We start from the raw sequence: 15,396 nt of genomic DNA on the forward strand, positions 1-15,396 counted from the left end.
ATCCAACGACTGCCTCACACAATGGCGCCGCTGGAAGCCTCGAGAAGCTTCTTCTGGCTTTCTGAAAAGGCAGAGCATACACAGTGTGGGCTCACACTAGATCACATGAGCGTGATATGGGGGTGGGGGTGTCCACGCGTGCTCACGTGGGGGTCGCATGGTGGTCCACACAGGATGGAGACTACGCCCAGAGCATCCAGAGGTCCAGGTCTGGAGCAAGGCCAACCCATCTCTACACTGATTGGTGAATCGCCCCAGGACCGACCCCTTGGCTCCTCCTCACCGGCTCTCAACACCACCAACCTCACACTGGCCCCACCCTCCAATACCCGTACCTTGCACCTTTTGAGGCCAAGCTGCGGATAGCTAATGGTGAGAAGGCGCGGATTAGATCCTCGTTGTGTGGGCTGCGTGCCTGGGAGGAATACTCGGCACAAGGGCAACCAGTCTGTCCCCGATCCTCCCCCGGCCGAGAAGCCAATGGGATAGAGTTTGTTCAGCCGCAGGTGTTAGAGACATCCTTCCTGACCTGGCTTTGGCAAATAGGGTTTTTCAAGTGTAAGCTTTTATCGTAGAACACTTAGCAGAATTGCGTACATAGGTTAACCCAAATTACTTCATAATTTTTTGATAACTAAATCAGTCTTTTAAACAGAATTGATATAAAAGTATAAGAACGTTAAAGATGCTTATCAGTCATTTTCGGAATGTCTATAGTTGATCCTGTGCCAAATCATGCTCTTTTAATTAAGCCTGCTGCGTTTGAAAATCTGAGCGACTGGGAGAAATGTGAATTGATTTATCATGGCATGTTGTTTTCTCTTATGCTTAATTATAGGGTCCCCTTGACTTAGCAACACCTCATTCAAAAATCATTAGTGGGGAACCACAGGCAGTGCCTGAAGAGGTGTCATGGTGGACCACGGCCGGAGAGCAGAGCCCACACTGCAATGTCAGGAATCCCACACAATCCCAGGGGCCTGTCCTGAGAAGCATCCGCCGTCATCATCATCACCGCTGCCACCGCCACTGCCGCATGCATTCTAGAGAGATGTGGGACACTTGGATTGGGGACATGAATTTATTTGAAAAACCACTTTGGGTTTATAAATATGATTTCTGATGAAACTAGATTGGAAAATTTTTCATCATCTCTGTATACCTATTCTTTAATTTTTCATTTGACATGAAATGCAATGAGAAAATTTGCGTGTTGCAAGGTGGTCCTAGCCATCCTCTTGATTGGGGTAGTCTTGGGTATGTGCCTGTTGCTTTACTTTAGTGAATGCAACAAATGTGACGGGAAAAAAAGAGACAGCTTCCTGCTGGGGCCTGTCAAAGTGCCTCATGAAGGCCTTGGAGAAATGGGGAAACAGGTCATCATTCGTAAAGAGGATCAAGAAAAGTTAAAAGAGATGTTTAAAATTAATCAGTTCAATTACATAGCCAGTGAGATAATTGCGCTCAACAAATCTTTACCAGATGTTAGATTAGAAGAGTGTAAAACAAGGGTGTATCCAGAAATCTTGTGGATGGTACTTTGCCACAATGAGGCTTAGAGCACACTTCTGTGAACTGTCCATAGTGTCATTAATCACTCGCCAAGACACATGCTAAAAGAAATTGATCTAGTAGATGATGCCAGTGAAAGAGCCTTTATGAAAAGGCCCTAGGGAGTTACATGAAAAAATTAAAAGTAACAGTTCATGTCATTTTAATGGAATAATGTTCCAAATTGATCAGAGCTAGAATAAAAGAAGCTGCTGTACTTTTATATAATAATATTTAATGTAACGTCTATTTTTAAAATGTTTTTAAAAAATGTTTTAATTTTAAACATAAATGAATTAAATAAAAGAAATTGCTGCGTCTAAAGGCCAAGTGATCACCCTCGTAGACCCTCACTGTGAGTGCACAGGGGGATGACAGGAGGCTTTCTTAGCCAAGATCAAACATGAGAGGAAAACAGTGGTATGTCCTACCATTCATGTGATCGGAGATGGTACTTATGAGTGTATGGCAGATTCTGATATGACCTATGGTAGATTCACGTGGAAGCTCAATTTTTGCTGATATCCTGTTCCCTGAAGCAAAATGGGCAGAAGGAACGTTGATCGGACTCTTCCTGTCAGTATACCTACAATAGAAGGAGACCTTTTTTCAGGAGATAGAGATCACTTTCAAGAAATTGGAATATAAGATGTTAGAATGAATATTTGGGGAAGAGGAAAAAAATAGAAAATTCATTTAAGATTCAGCAGTGTGGAGGAATTAAGGAGATCGTTACCTGCTCACACGCCGGACGTGGGTTTAAAAAAGCTACATCTTGTGTGTTTCCCAGAGGCACAGGACAGATTATCAATAATAATGACAGATGAGTCATAGAAATCTGGATGGGTGAATTTCAGAATTTCTTCTATATCATATCTCGTGGTGTACGAAAGTAGATTATGGAGATAGAGCATCAAGACTTGGCCTAATGCAAACCTTAATGGTTTGGTCACGATGCTCAAATGCCACCACCTAAAGGCAACCGACCTTGCAACATATAAACAGGAATCGGGACCTGGATGAAGCCACAAAAGAGGATAGCCAGGTGCCCAGCATTAGAGGCTGTGATGGAAGCTGGTCCCAGCAGTGGCCTTTTCAAAATGTTATTCCTCCAGAAATATTCTGAGACAAAACTCATGAAAAAATTTAAGAAAAAGGACTGACCGAGCTAACTCTGCGTACCTTTCTGCCACATTCTTAAGCACTGAAAATAGGAAAAATGCTTCCGTCCTGCAGGATGTAAGGTTTCTCAGCCATTAAAAATTAGATTCCACTTGCTTCTGAGCTGTGATCCGGCCTTCCTGTCCAAGGTCACGGAATGACAATGGAGCAAGACTGTGCATACAGATGTTTACAAGATCGGAAGAGTCTTTCATCATTGTAAAGAATATTCAGATGATGAAACAATCAACAAAATGCGCTTTCTAGAAAGCTGCACCTCTTTTGGCTCACTATAACATCAGTAATTTCGGCTGAACATGCTACTGTAATGAAGATATTTCCAAGATTTTCCCCCGACTAGCAGCCAGTGTATGAAATATAGATATAAAGATATATTAAAAGAACTGGAACCAGATCCAGAATCATGAAAACATTTTTACAAAGAATTCTTTAAAACGATATTAAACAGGGTTAACAGGAAATTAGAACTATGAGAAGTACAATTGGTTGTGGGACAGCATCAAATTTCCAAAAAGATTTTGTATTTCAGTGGAGAAAAATAATTGATTCCAATGACATTCATTTTGTTTATTCTCAAAATTCAGACCAGACAGCAGCAGAAAATAAACTTTTATGATAACATCTGGGTGTTATGTTCAATATATCCACAAGATGGCAGCAGAAACAATGTTTCATAACATGCAATCCTTGTTTTTCCCGAGATGCACACGAATTGGCAACAGACAAAAACATTTTACGACCACATGCCCTTGGGTGTTATTTATAAAATGCACACGGTATAGCGGCTTAAATATCTTTTCATAACACGCACTGCGGCATTATTCCCAAAATTCTCACTGGATAGAAGCAGAGAATGAATACTCATCATGAGAAAGATCTGGGCGTTAATCCTAAAAAATCACCAGATGGCAGCAGGAAATAACTTTTTTACTTACACTTTGGTGTAATTCACAAGATGCACCAAGATGGGGCCATAAAATGAATTGTCATTAAGAATCGAACTCAGATTTTAATCCCAAAATTCCCACCAGATAGCAGCAGAAAATAAATTTTTATGATGACCTACACCTAGGTGTTGTTTTCAAAATACTCACGAGATGGCAGCAGAGAACTATTTTTTTTATGACATGTACTCCTTGTTTTTCTCAAGATGCACACTAGTGGCAGCACACAAAAACATTTCATGACAACTTGCATTGAGTGTTATATATAAAACACAAAGGAGAAAGCAGCAGAAATAACTTTTCATGGCATGTGCTGTGTTGTTATTCCCAAAATCCCCACCAGACTATATCAGAAAATTAATATTCACGATGAGAAATATCTGGAAGTTAATCCTGAAATCCGCACCAGATGGCAACAGAGAATAACTTTTGATTACTTACATTCTGTGTAATTCCCAAGATGCACACTACAAGGTGAAAAATATTTTTTTTATGACATACACAATTTTTCATGACATGCTATCTTGTGTTCATCCCAAGATAACACGAATGGAAGCAGAGATAAAAATATCATAATTTCAGGCACAACAGGCACTCTTCTGTCATACAAAAAATGCCCACCAGATGGCAGCAGAGAATAACATTTCATTACTTCCACTCTGGTGTTATTCCAAGATGCACAGTAGATGAGAGCAGAAAATGCATTTTCATCATGGCATACACTCGGATATTATTCCCAAAATGCCCACCGGGTGGCAGCAGAAAATATATTTTTATAACATACACTACCTTGTTATTTTAAAAATTGGCCAGGACATGGCAGGAGAGAATAATTTTTCATGACGACCTGAGCGTGTAAGTGAAAATGTTATTCTCTGCTGCCATCTGGTGGGTATTTTAGGAATAACACCCGAATGTTGTCATCATGAATATTCATTCTATGCTGCCGTCCATTGGGCATTTTGGGAAGAAGATACAACAATTTTAAAAGAATTATTTCAACTGCTACCTCGTGTGCATTTTGAAAATAATATCTAATGGTATATAGTCATGAAAAATTATTATGCGCACCCATCTTGCGTATCTTGGGAAAAATCAGGATTTGACGTCCTGAAGTTATTCTCTGCTGCCATCTCGTGGCTATTTTGAAAATAACAAGCAAATGTATGTCATAATTTTTTGTAGGTGTGTGCTGCCATCTGGTGTGAATTTGGGGGATAACACCTGAGTGTATGCCATCATGAAAACATATTTTCTGCTCTCATCTACTGTGCATCTTGGAATAACACCAGAGTATAATTAAATGTTATTCTCTGCTGCCATCTCGTGGGCATTTTAGGATTAACACCCAAATGTTATCATGAATATTCATTCTACGCTGCCATCCAATTGGGCATCTGGGGAAGAATACAGAACATTTTAAAGAATTATTTCAACTGCTTTCTCATGTGCATTTTGAAAATAATAATGGTAAGTCATTATGAAAAGTTGTACGCAGCCATCCCGTATATCTTGAGGAAATCAAAGGAGTGCACGTCCTGAAACGTTATTCTCTGCTGCAATCTCTTGGCCATTTCGAAAATAACAAGCAAGTGTATGTCATCATAATTTTTTTGCTGCCATCTGGTTTGCATTTTGGGAATAACATCCAAGTTTATGCCATCATGAAAAGATATTTTCTGCTCTCATCTACCATGCATCTTGAAATTAGTCTAGAGTATAATTAAATGTTATTCTCTGCTGCCATCTCGTGGGATTTTTCAAATTAGCAAGCAAGTGTATGTCATTATAAAAATTTATTTTCTGCTGCCATCCTGTCGGCATTTGGGGAATAACACTCAAGTGTATCATAAACATATATTTTCTGTCCTCATCTACTGTGCATCTTGGAATAACACCAGAGTGGAAGTAATAGTCATTCGCTGCTGCCATCTGGTGTACATTTTAGTAATAACATCTAAGTGTTTGTCATCATGAATATTCATCCTCTGCTGCTCTCTGGTGGGCAATTTGGAACAAGACCACGGCACATGTCATAAGGAATTATATCAGCTGCTATCTCATGTGCATTTTGAAAATAATACCTAAGCATTTGCCTTTATGAAAAGTTGTTCACGGCCATTTCGTATACATTTTAGGAGAAATACAGGAGTGCGTATAAGGACAAATTATTCTCTGCTGCCATCTCGTAGGCTATTTGAAAATAACAAGCAAGTGTAAGTCATGAAAATTTATTTTCTGCTGCCCTCCTGTGGGCATTTGGGGAATAACGCGCGAATGTATGCCATCGTGAAGATATATTTTCTTCTCATCTACTGTGCATCTTGGAATCACACCAGAGTGCGAGTCATAATAAATTATTCTCTGTTCCATCTGGTGGGCATTTTAGAATAATAACGATTGTTTGACATCATGAATATTCGTTCTCTACTACCATCTGGTGGGTATCGTGTGTATGACTGAAGAGTGCCTGTTAGGTATGATGTTACGAAATTATTATCTCTGCTGCCCTTTCATGCTAATCTTGGAATGAACATAGAAGTTCCTCTCACAACAAATTGTTCTTTCCTGTCATCTCGTGGGCATTTTAAAAATAATGCCCACATATATGTCATCATACAAATTTATTTTGTACCTTGATATAGTGAGCATCTTGGGAATGACACATAGTGTAAGTAATAAAAAGATATGCTCTGCTGCCATCTGGTGGTATTTTAGGATTAACACCCACGTGTTTCTTATCACGAATATTCATTCTCTGCTGCCATCTGGTGGGAATTTGGGGTGTAACACCACAGTGCATGTTAGAAAAAGATATTTCAGCGGCTATCCTGTGCGCTTTTTATAAATAAAACCCAAAGGCAAGCCGTCAGAAAATGTTTTTGTCTTCCGCCTTTCCGTGTGCATATTAGGAAAAACACAGGAGTGCATGTCATGAAGTGATGCTCTGCTGCCATGGCGTGTGCATTTTGAAATTAACACACAGGTGTTGGTTCATCATGACTATTTATTTTCGGCTGCCATATGCTGTGAATTTAGGGAATAACACCAGTTATTTCTGCTGCTATAATAAGACCATGTCGCCAAGCAAAGTTTGGGTCTGAGGCTATTTCGTGTGCATCTTGGAAATAAGACATGAGTGCATGTCAGGAAAAATTATTCTCTGCTTCCATCTCCTAGGCACTTAGATAATAACATGCAAGTGTATGTCCATATAATAATTTTTCTGCTGCCGTCTGGTGGGCATTTTAGGAATGACACACAAACTGTAGGTCATCGTGAAAATGCATTTTCTGCACCTATTTTTGTGCTTCTTCGGAATAACACCAGAATGTAGATGATAAAGAGATATTCTCTGCTGAAATCTTGTGTATATTTTAGTAATAACACTTGAATGTTTGAGAGCCTGAATATTCTCTTCAGCCAACTGGTGGTCATTATGAAAATGACACCCAGATGGATACCATCATAAAAATTAATTCTCTGCTGCCATCTCCTGGGCATTTTTGGAATAACACTCTAGTGTAGGTTATCATGAGTAGTCATTTTCAGCTGCCATCTGGTGGACATTCTGGAAATAACACAACACGTGATTTCTGAAAATAAAACCAAGGGAATGTCGTTATAAACGGTTTTAATCTACCGTCATTTCATGTCAGTCTTGGGAATAACACAGAATTGCATATCATGAACATTTTTTCTCCTCTAACATCTCATGAGCATTTTGAAAATAACACGCAGGTGTATGTCATCATAAAAATTTATTTTCTCTGCCGTCTGCTGGGCATTTGAGGAATAAAACACAGAGCATGTCATTAATGTTATTTTGCTGCTATGTCATGTGCATTCTGAAAATAAACTCAAGGCATTGCCATTATGAAAAGTTTTCTGGTGCCATTTTGGGTACATCTTGAGAAGAACACAGGAGTGCGTGTCATGAAGTGACTCTCTTCAGCCATCTTGTGGGCATTTTGAAAATAACACCCTCGTCTGGCTCATCATGAATACTCATGTGGTGGGCAATTTGGGAATAACAGCACAGCTCACAACATAAACAGTTATTTCTTGCTATCTCGTGGAGTTAGAAAATAACACCTAAGCATATTTGATTAAACAAAGTTTTTGTCTGTGGCCATTTTGTGTGCATCTGCTGATAAACACGGGAGTGCATATCATGAAAAATTATTCTCTGCCGCTTGTTAAAAAAAGTTTTGCTGCTATGTCGTGTATACTTAAAAAATAACACGCAAGCATATGTCGTTATTAATTTTTTCTCTGCTGCCATGTTAAGTGAATCTTCAGAATGAAATCGGATTACATCATAAAAAATTGTTATCTACTGCCATCTGCTGGACATTTTGATAATAACAGGTAAATGTCTTCATAAATTTTTTTTCTGCTGCCATCTCGTGGGCATTTTGAGAATAACATCCAAGTGTAGCTGGTCATGAATATTAATTTCTGCCGCCATCTTGTGGGAATTTTTGGAATAACACCACATCGCCTGTCTAAAACTATTATTTCTGCTGTTATCTCATTCAGAGATAATTATAATAAAATGGCAGCAGAGATAAACATTTCATAACATCATGCCCAACAGGAACTCTTCTGTCATACACAAAACGCCCACGAGATAACTGGAAATAATGAATATTCATGACGTCAAACACTCTGTGTTATTCCTAAATGCCCACCAATTGACAGCAGATAATAACATTTAATTACTTACACGATGGTGTATTCCGAGATGCAGAGTAGATAACAGAAAAAATATATTTTCATGATGGCATACACTTGGTTGCTATTCCCAAAATGCCCACAGGATGGCAGCAGAAAAAAATATTTTTATGACTTATGCCTGTTTATTTTCAAAATGCCCACAAGATGGCAGCAGAGAATAATTTGTCATTGAACTACTACCGTATTCTTCCTAAAATACATACGAAATGGCCATTTATAACTACTTTTCATAATGACACGCTCTCAAGTCTTATTTTCAAAATACACATGATATAGCTGCTGAAATAGTTCTTTATGACATGTGCTCTGCTCTTCTTCCAAAAACACCATGAGGTTATTTTCTAAATTGCCCATAGGAGCAGAGAATGAAAATTCATGATGACAGACACCGAGGTGTTACTACTAAAATACATACCAGATGGTAGCCCAGAGAACCTCTTTATTACTTAAATTCTGGTTTTATTCCAAAGACGGGAGCAGAAAATAAATTTTCATGTTGACCTATACCCCAGTGTTATTTCTAAAATGGCCACCAGATGGAGGCAGAAAAATTTTTATAATGACATTCACTTGACTGCTACTTTCAAAATGCCTGTGAGATGGCAGCAGAGGATAATTTTCAGGACAAGCATTGCTGCATTTTTCTTAAGATACACACAAAATGGCCGTTGAAAAAACAACATTACTGAATGACATGTTCCTAGCTATTATTTTCTAACTGCATGAGAACGCAGCAGAAATAATCATTTATGACATGTGATGTGGCATTATTCCTAAAATTACCCCCAGATGGCGGCAGTGAACGAATATTTATGATGACCTACTTTGAGGTGTTATTCCAAAAATGCCCACAAGATGGCAGCAGAAAAAAAATTTTTTGAACACATACCTGAATGTTGTTATCGAAACGTCCACGAGATGGCAGCAAATAACAATTTGACTTATACTCCGATTTTATTCCCAAAATTCACACCAGATGGAAGCAGAAAATAAAGTTTTAAGATGAAATACACCTGGATGTTATTTTCACACCCACGATATGGCAGCAGAAACAATTTTGCATGACATGCACTCCTGCGTTATTCCCAAGGTTCACTCGAAACGGGAGCAGAGAACAAATTTATAACGATTCATACTGGGGTGTTATTTTTTAAATGCACACGAGATAGCAGAAGTAACTTTTCTTGACATGCACTGTTGTTTTATTCCCAAAATGCCCACCAGATGGCAGCAGGAAAAAAATTATGATGACACACTTATTTTCAAAATTCTCACAAGATGGCAGTAGAATATAACTTTCATGACTTGCACCCTTGTGTTATTCCCAAGCTCCTTTGTGTGCTGGAGTTGGGGGGAAGGCAGTGATAATACATGTGGGGAGAAGGGGCGGGAATGTGTACAGATACCCTAAGTAAACGATGAGTGAGGATGTTCCCCATGGCCTCAAGTTTCTGAAAATTGTAGCTTCAAGAAACAACAAATTTGGAAATGATGCAGGAAAAGACACAGTTACATAAAAGGCTGTATAGTGATCCAGACTGAAGATATGGAAGATACATATCAAGATCTGAGAAAAATAAGGAAATCGATATAAAAACACAGACAAACAGACATACACGCACAGTGGAAGTCAGAAGTCAGGATAAGTTTGCTTAACACAGGTTATTCTAGTGACAACTCACCCCCGCTTCCGGCTGCTGGGGGTCACAGTCCTCGCCTTCGGCATCCACCCTCACAGTGTCCTCGTTACCAGCTCCCTCAGCCCACGCAGCCCAGCTGGAGCTGACACCAGGCAGGGCTGGGTGCCATCTGGAACCACAGGGACGAAACCTTGGTACCCCCAGATGCGAGCCCTGAGCATTTCTGCTGGGGGACCCAAATCGACCCCCAACCCAGCCCTGACCTGAGTCCTGGGAACACTCACAGGCTCACCTCTGCTGCCCGGGGCCCTGGACAGGGGAGTGACCTGCAGCATATGCAGGACTCATCTGCAGCCACGGGGATGGGCATGAGATTCCCAGTCTTGTTCCCTAGAATGGATGTCATCGTGTCACCTGCAGCTGCTGTCGGCATCTCCAGGGAGGAGCGCACCTGTCTCAGGTGCACAGTTAGCAGCAACTGCCAGCACTTAGGCAGGAGGCCTAGTGAGCAGCAGGCAAAGCTGGCAGAGACACCCCTGTGCCGCCTGGAGCCGCAACGAGGGCCTGGGCTGTCTCCTCTCCAGTGGGATTGACCCTCGATCGGTTCACAATGACCTGGGCTTGTCCCCGGGTACCAGCAGCTCCCAGCCAGGGCAGGAGCTGCATGTCCAGTGCCCGCAGTCCTGGTTTTGTGCCCTTCCCTCAGCCCTCCCATCCACACCCCGTCGTGCGGGGTCTCTAAGCCCCCAGAACATCAAGGGGTTCTCAAACATCTTCCACCTTCCACGAACCTGATTCAGGCCTGGACGCCCTCCACACTCACCCTCGCCCCCAGCTAAGGTTCCTTTTCTTTATGAGGTTTTTCCAGTCATCCATTCGCATTTCAGATTTGGGCATTTCCTCGGAAGAAAGGCACAGATGTACCTAGGGGTAGTAAACAGCGCCTCCCTGCTGTGGCCGTGCCGAGGGGCAAGTGGAGGGCACATCTGTCCAGTGGACAGGAGACAACAGGGGGGACAAGTGAGAGCCCCTGTACCCACTGTTCGCTTCCGTGGAACTGGAGCGGGCCGGAGTGGGCGAGAGTCCCCGTCCCTATCCAAGAACAGGAGGGGACAGCGTCGAGCGGAACCTGGCCCAGCCTGTGCCCCTTCCCAGTCCCTTGGGCTGCAGGTGCCCCAAAGGCTGCCCTAGGGAGGGAACCCTGTGTGGAGTCAGCTTGACCCCTGAAGTAAGGATGGGGTCTTCTGGAGAAGCCTTATGGGGTGCACCCAGGACAGCGCCCTCGGCAGAGCTGTGGGGTCACCAAGCAGACAGAAGCGAGCCCAGATGAGGGGCCTGCCCTGGTGTGGGCTGCTTGACTCAGGGGCCAGAGCGGGAGCCAGTCTCAGGCTGCCTGGGGCGTATGCACGCAGCCCGGCCCCTTCTGATCCATCAGCCTCAGAGGACAGTGCCCCTCAGGAAGGTGACCACTCATCCAGAGCCACAAAGCCAGCAAGTGGCCAAGCCCAGCCTGGACTAGTCCCACCCTCTGTCCGCTGTCCTGACCCCGTCCGTGCGCCCACATGCTCCCTGACCCTTAGATCTGTGTCCTCTCACACTGAGACAAAAGCCCCAACTCCAACCATGGACCAGGAGTAAGGAATCTGAGGTCTGAAGTGACACATTCAGGGGCAGGCCAGCCCCTTTGTGGCAGCCTGTCCCTCCTAGGCGCTCACTACCCGGCTGACCCCGCCAGCCCCATCAGAGCCAGGACAGACGCTCCTGGGCCCCCCTCGGCCGAAACTGGACAGGAGGTGAGCCCGGCCTGAGTGTGAGGGAGGCCGACGCACAACGCTCTGGTCAGCTCCGGCTCCCGCTCTGAATGGGCCCTGACTCTGCCCTTCTCGGCCCCGTTTGTCCCCCAGTCCCCCTGAGGACCGATGGCTGAGTCTACCGTGCCAGGAGGCTGATGGCCCCAAGTGCCCCCGTGGGAGCACCCCCAAGCGAGGAGCTGGGGTCATGCCCTGGGCTCCATGTCACCCCTGGGTCCCTCCCACGAGCCAGAACTTTTGGTGTCTTCGGCATTTTTTCATTTCCGATGTTCGTTACTTTTGCCTTTTTCTTTTTTCCTTCATCGGCCTCGACAGAGGTTCGTTCGCGATTTCTGCCTTTGTCAATTCTCTATTGTGATATTTCGTTTTGTTTTGCGGATTCTTCCTCATCGCTTCCCTCTCCTTTCATCCGGTTTTATTTTATCATCTTTTTCTATGCTCTTGTGTTTGGATTTTTTTAAGCATTTTCTTCTGCCATTTACACTAATTCTTCTCTAGATACTGACTGAGCTTCATCTGCCCTCGTCTAACAGGCCCCAAGGTGGTATTTGAAGTCGGTCTCTCATCTGACTACGACTCTACACTGAATGGTGGGGACATCTGAACGGAAGGAGTTGACCAGCACCCCTGCGATCCTGAGATACGCCCACGATGGCGGCCCGAGTGTGGGGCAGAGAGCTGCCTGCTCGGATGCCAGAGGTCCCGCCAGCAGGGAGATCTGAAGTCAGGTCTGGATACACCTCTGCCAGGTGTGCACAGGGTGCATGGAGGGCAGAGGGGAGACGTGCGGGCATCTGGGCTCCCCAGCAAAACCGTCGGGCCAACACCCTGGGCCAGCTGCCCCTGCAGAAGGAAGGTGGGCTCAGGGAAGGGCCTCCTGCAGCAGGGACCCATTCGCCTAAAGGCCAACCCACACCCCGAAAACCACGTCCTTACCCAGACAAGTCACGACGCTGCAGGCCTCCTTCTGCGGGGTGTCAGTGGCCCCCGGTCCTCCTGTGTGGGAGCCAGGGCCTTGTGTCCAAATGCCACCACTGCCTGGAATGAGTCCATGTCCGTGGGAAGAAGAGTCGAAGGGGCAGGGCAGGGGTCCAACGGAAACTGGTGCAGAAAGGGGGCGGGATGAAGGGAACAGAGAAGAGACAAGAAGGGAGGGAGAATGAGCACCCAAGTCTGGCCAGGGGACGCCCGGTCACGAGGACGCCCAGCACTGGGGCCGGAGGCCTGGCGAGCTCACGGCCTCACTCACCGCCACGGGCTGAAGTCTCTCCCTCTCCCCGGTCAGGTGGGCACCGCGCCACTCTGAAGGGCAGGACAGGATGACGAGAAGCACCCAGGGCCCTGGAGCAGCGGAGCTGGGAGGTGTGTGTCCAGGCCCTGCTCCCACCACGCCCCCTGGGGATCCCTGAATCTCTTTGGGGCCTGAGCCCAGCGGAAGGAAGACAGGCCCAGAAGATAAGCAGAGCCCCTCTCCTAACTGGTGGGCCCCCCTCCGGACACGGGGAGAGTGCGGTGCAGGAGCACAGGTGCCAGGAGCAGGTGTCCGGGTACGGCACTGCCAGCTTGGCCTTCTGGTGGCTCCCATTAGGAAACCCAGTTTGCTTTGCCCCAAAGGACCCAGGACGCAATAATCACACTCAAGGATCCACCGAGGCTCTTAAAACCATGTATTTGAGTTCACGTGAGATAAATTATTTACTGGTTAAAAAAAAACAAAAAACAAAAAAACATCCGGAGAATTAATACGATAAACTGGAAACATTCCGCCCACGTGAAAGGCTGAGACAATGGGACCCCGCCCCCCACTGTTTGGGCCCTCTCTCCTCCCTGAGCAGTTCCCGATAGCAGCTGACCATGTCGTTGACACCCGGGCAGATTCCGAGGCTGCGCTCCAGGTTGGGGTCGTTGTCACTGACGATCTGCACGCCAGCATCGAAGTGTGCCAGGGCCTTGGACAGGTGCCTGGGAGTGAGCTGGCCCCCGGGGGGGCTGGGGAGCCATCCTTGCCCTCCTCCCCGGCCCGCTCCTGCTCCAGCGCCAGCGCCATCAGCTCCTCGTGGGCCAGGTCGGCCCCGCGGCTCTGCAGCAGCCCCACCCCATCGGCCTCCGCCACCCCATCGGCCTCCGCCACCCCCGCGAAACCTGCGCCCCGCGCCAGCTCCACGATGTCCCGCCGGATCTGCGAGAGGGTTTCCACGTGTGCGCTGCCAGGGCGCTGCTGGACACACTCGGGCCACAGCACCCTCGACCCGCGATTCAGCGTGGCGGGCAGGGCCTCCTCCCACTCCTCAGAGATGCTGAACACCGCGTCCGGGATGCTGTGATCCTGGCACAAGGCGGGGACCGCCCAGGGCTCACATGCGCCTTCCGCCGGCACCGCCAACGGGCGGAAGACCCTCCGCAGGTCACGCGCCTTGAAGGTGGCGACGACATCCCGGTTCGTGGGCTGGAGGAGGGCCGTGCTGTTCTTGGGCAGGTGCTCCACGCGCACGTGGTCGGAGAGGTCGTCCAGATTCCCGGGATGGCCCGGCGCGCTGTCGAGGATGAGCAGCGCCCTGTGCGGGAGGCCGTGCTGGGCACAGTACCGCTCCACGCCGGGCAGAAGTGCACCAACCACTCCTGGAAGAGGCTCGTGGTCACCCGGGCGTCCTTGTGCGAGCGCCACAGCACCGGCAGGCTGGGCTCGGAGAAGCCCTTGAGCGCGCGCGGGTTCTCCCAGGGGTTCGCCAGCAGTGGCTTCAGCTTGAAGTCGCCGGCCGCGTTGCCACCGAGCAGCAGGGTCAGGCGATCTCGGGCAGCTCTGAACCCGGGGGCTGACTTGTCCTCTGTGGGCAGGAACGTCCTGTCGGGCAGTCGCTTCCAGAAAAGCCCCGTCTCGCCCACGTCGAACACCTGCTGGGCGGTGGAGCCGCCTCCTGGATCGCACTGCGCAGCAGCGCCGGGTCCTTGTGCGCCTGCTCCGCGCGGGCCCCCGGGGCCTCGCCGCTCGCCCGCAGGCTGTGGGGCTGTGGCGCGCCTTGAAACGGGCGAACCATGCGACTGGCCCCGAAGGGCTCAGCCTCGGCGCCCTCGCCCTGCTCCCGCCTGAGGTCCTCGGACAGGCTGCGGGCCTCTCCTGGATGAGCGCCACGCTGATGGGCACGTTGCGCTTGTTCTGGTCCTCGATTCACAAGCTCAGCTGCTGCTCCATGTTCTCCATCACCAGGCTGTGGCTGCGCGTCAACCTGGTGGCCGTCTGCGGGGTGGCTGCGCGGGAACATGCACGGATCTTGTCCTTGTTGTCACGGATAGTGGCCGCACTGGACGTGGACAGCCCAGTGTCCGGCCGATCCCGCTGAGCTTCTCTCTGGCCTCGAAGCGCCGGGGCACCTCCGGCTTCACCTGCAGGCTGATGGCCTTGCGGTCCCGCTTGGCGCCTCCGCACTTGGCCTTGTGGCTGCTGCCTCTTGGGACCCGAGACAGGGGAGGGGGCTGCTCGGTCCACACTGCTCTCTCCGGACATCACGAATGAACATTTGCGTTCCCGCC

At 47.1% G+C, this 15,396-nt stretch overlaps 1 long non-coding RNA gene and 1 pseudogene across 1 annotated transcript; one reads left to right on the top strand and one right to left on the bottom strand.

Moving 5' to 3' along the window:
* The first annotated feature begins 795 nt into the window (after positions 1 to 795).
* On the top strand, positions 796 to 2,114 carry LOC120592985 (polypeptide N-acetylgalactosaminyltransferase 1-like; annotated as a pseudogene).
* A 7,238-nt stretch (positions 2,115 to 9,352) lies between these two features.
* Positions 9,353 to 13,057, bottom strand: LOC120592982 (uncharacterized). Its single transcript, XR_005650272.1, has 2 exons — positions 12,805 to 13,057; positions 9,353 to 12,711 (listed from the first exon to the last, which is right to left on the bottom strand). It is a non-coding gene; the product is annotated as an uncharacterized LOC120592982 (long non-coding RNA).
* Between the last annotated feature and the right edge of the window lie 2,339 nt (positions 13,058 to 15,396).

Source organism: Pteropus medius, unplaced genomic scaffold, assembly GCF_902729225.1.
Source record: "Pteropus medius unplaced genomic scaffold, Ma_sr-lr_union100, whole genome shotgun sequence".
NCBI classification, from domain to species: Eukaryota; Metazoa; Chordata; class Mammalia; order Chiroptera; family Pteropodidae; genus Pteropus; species Pteropus medius.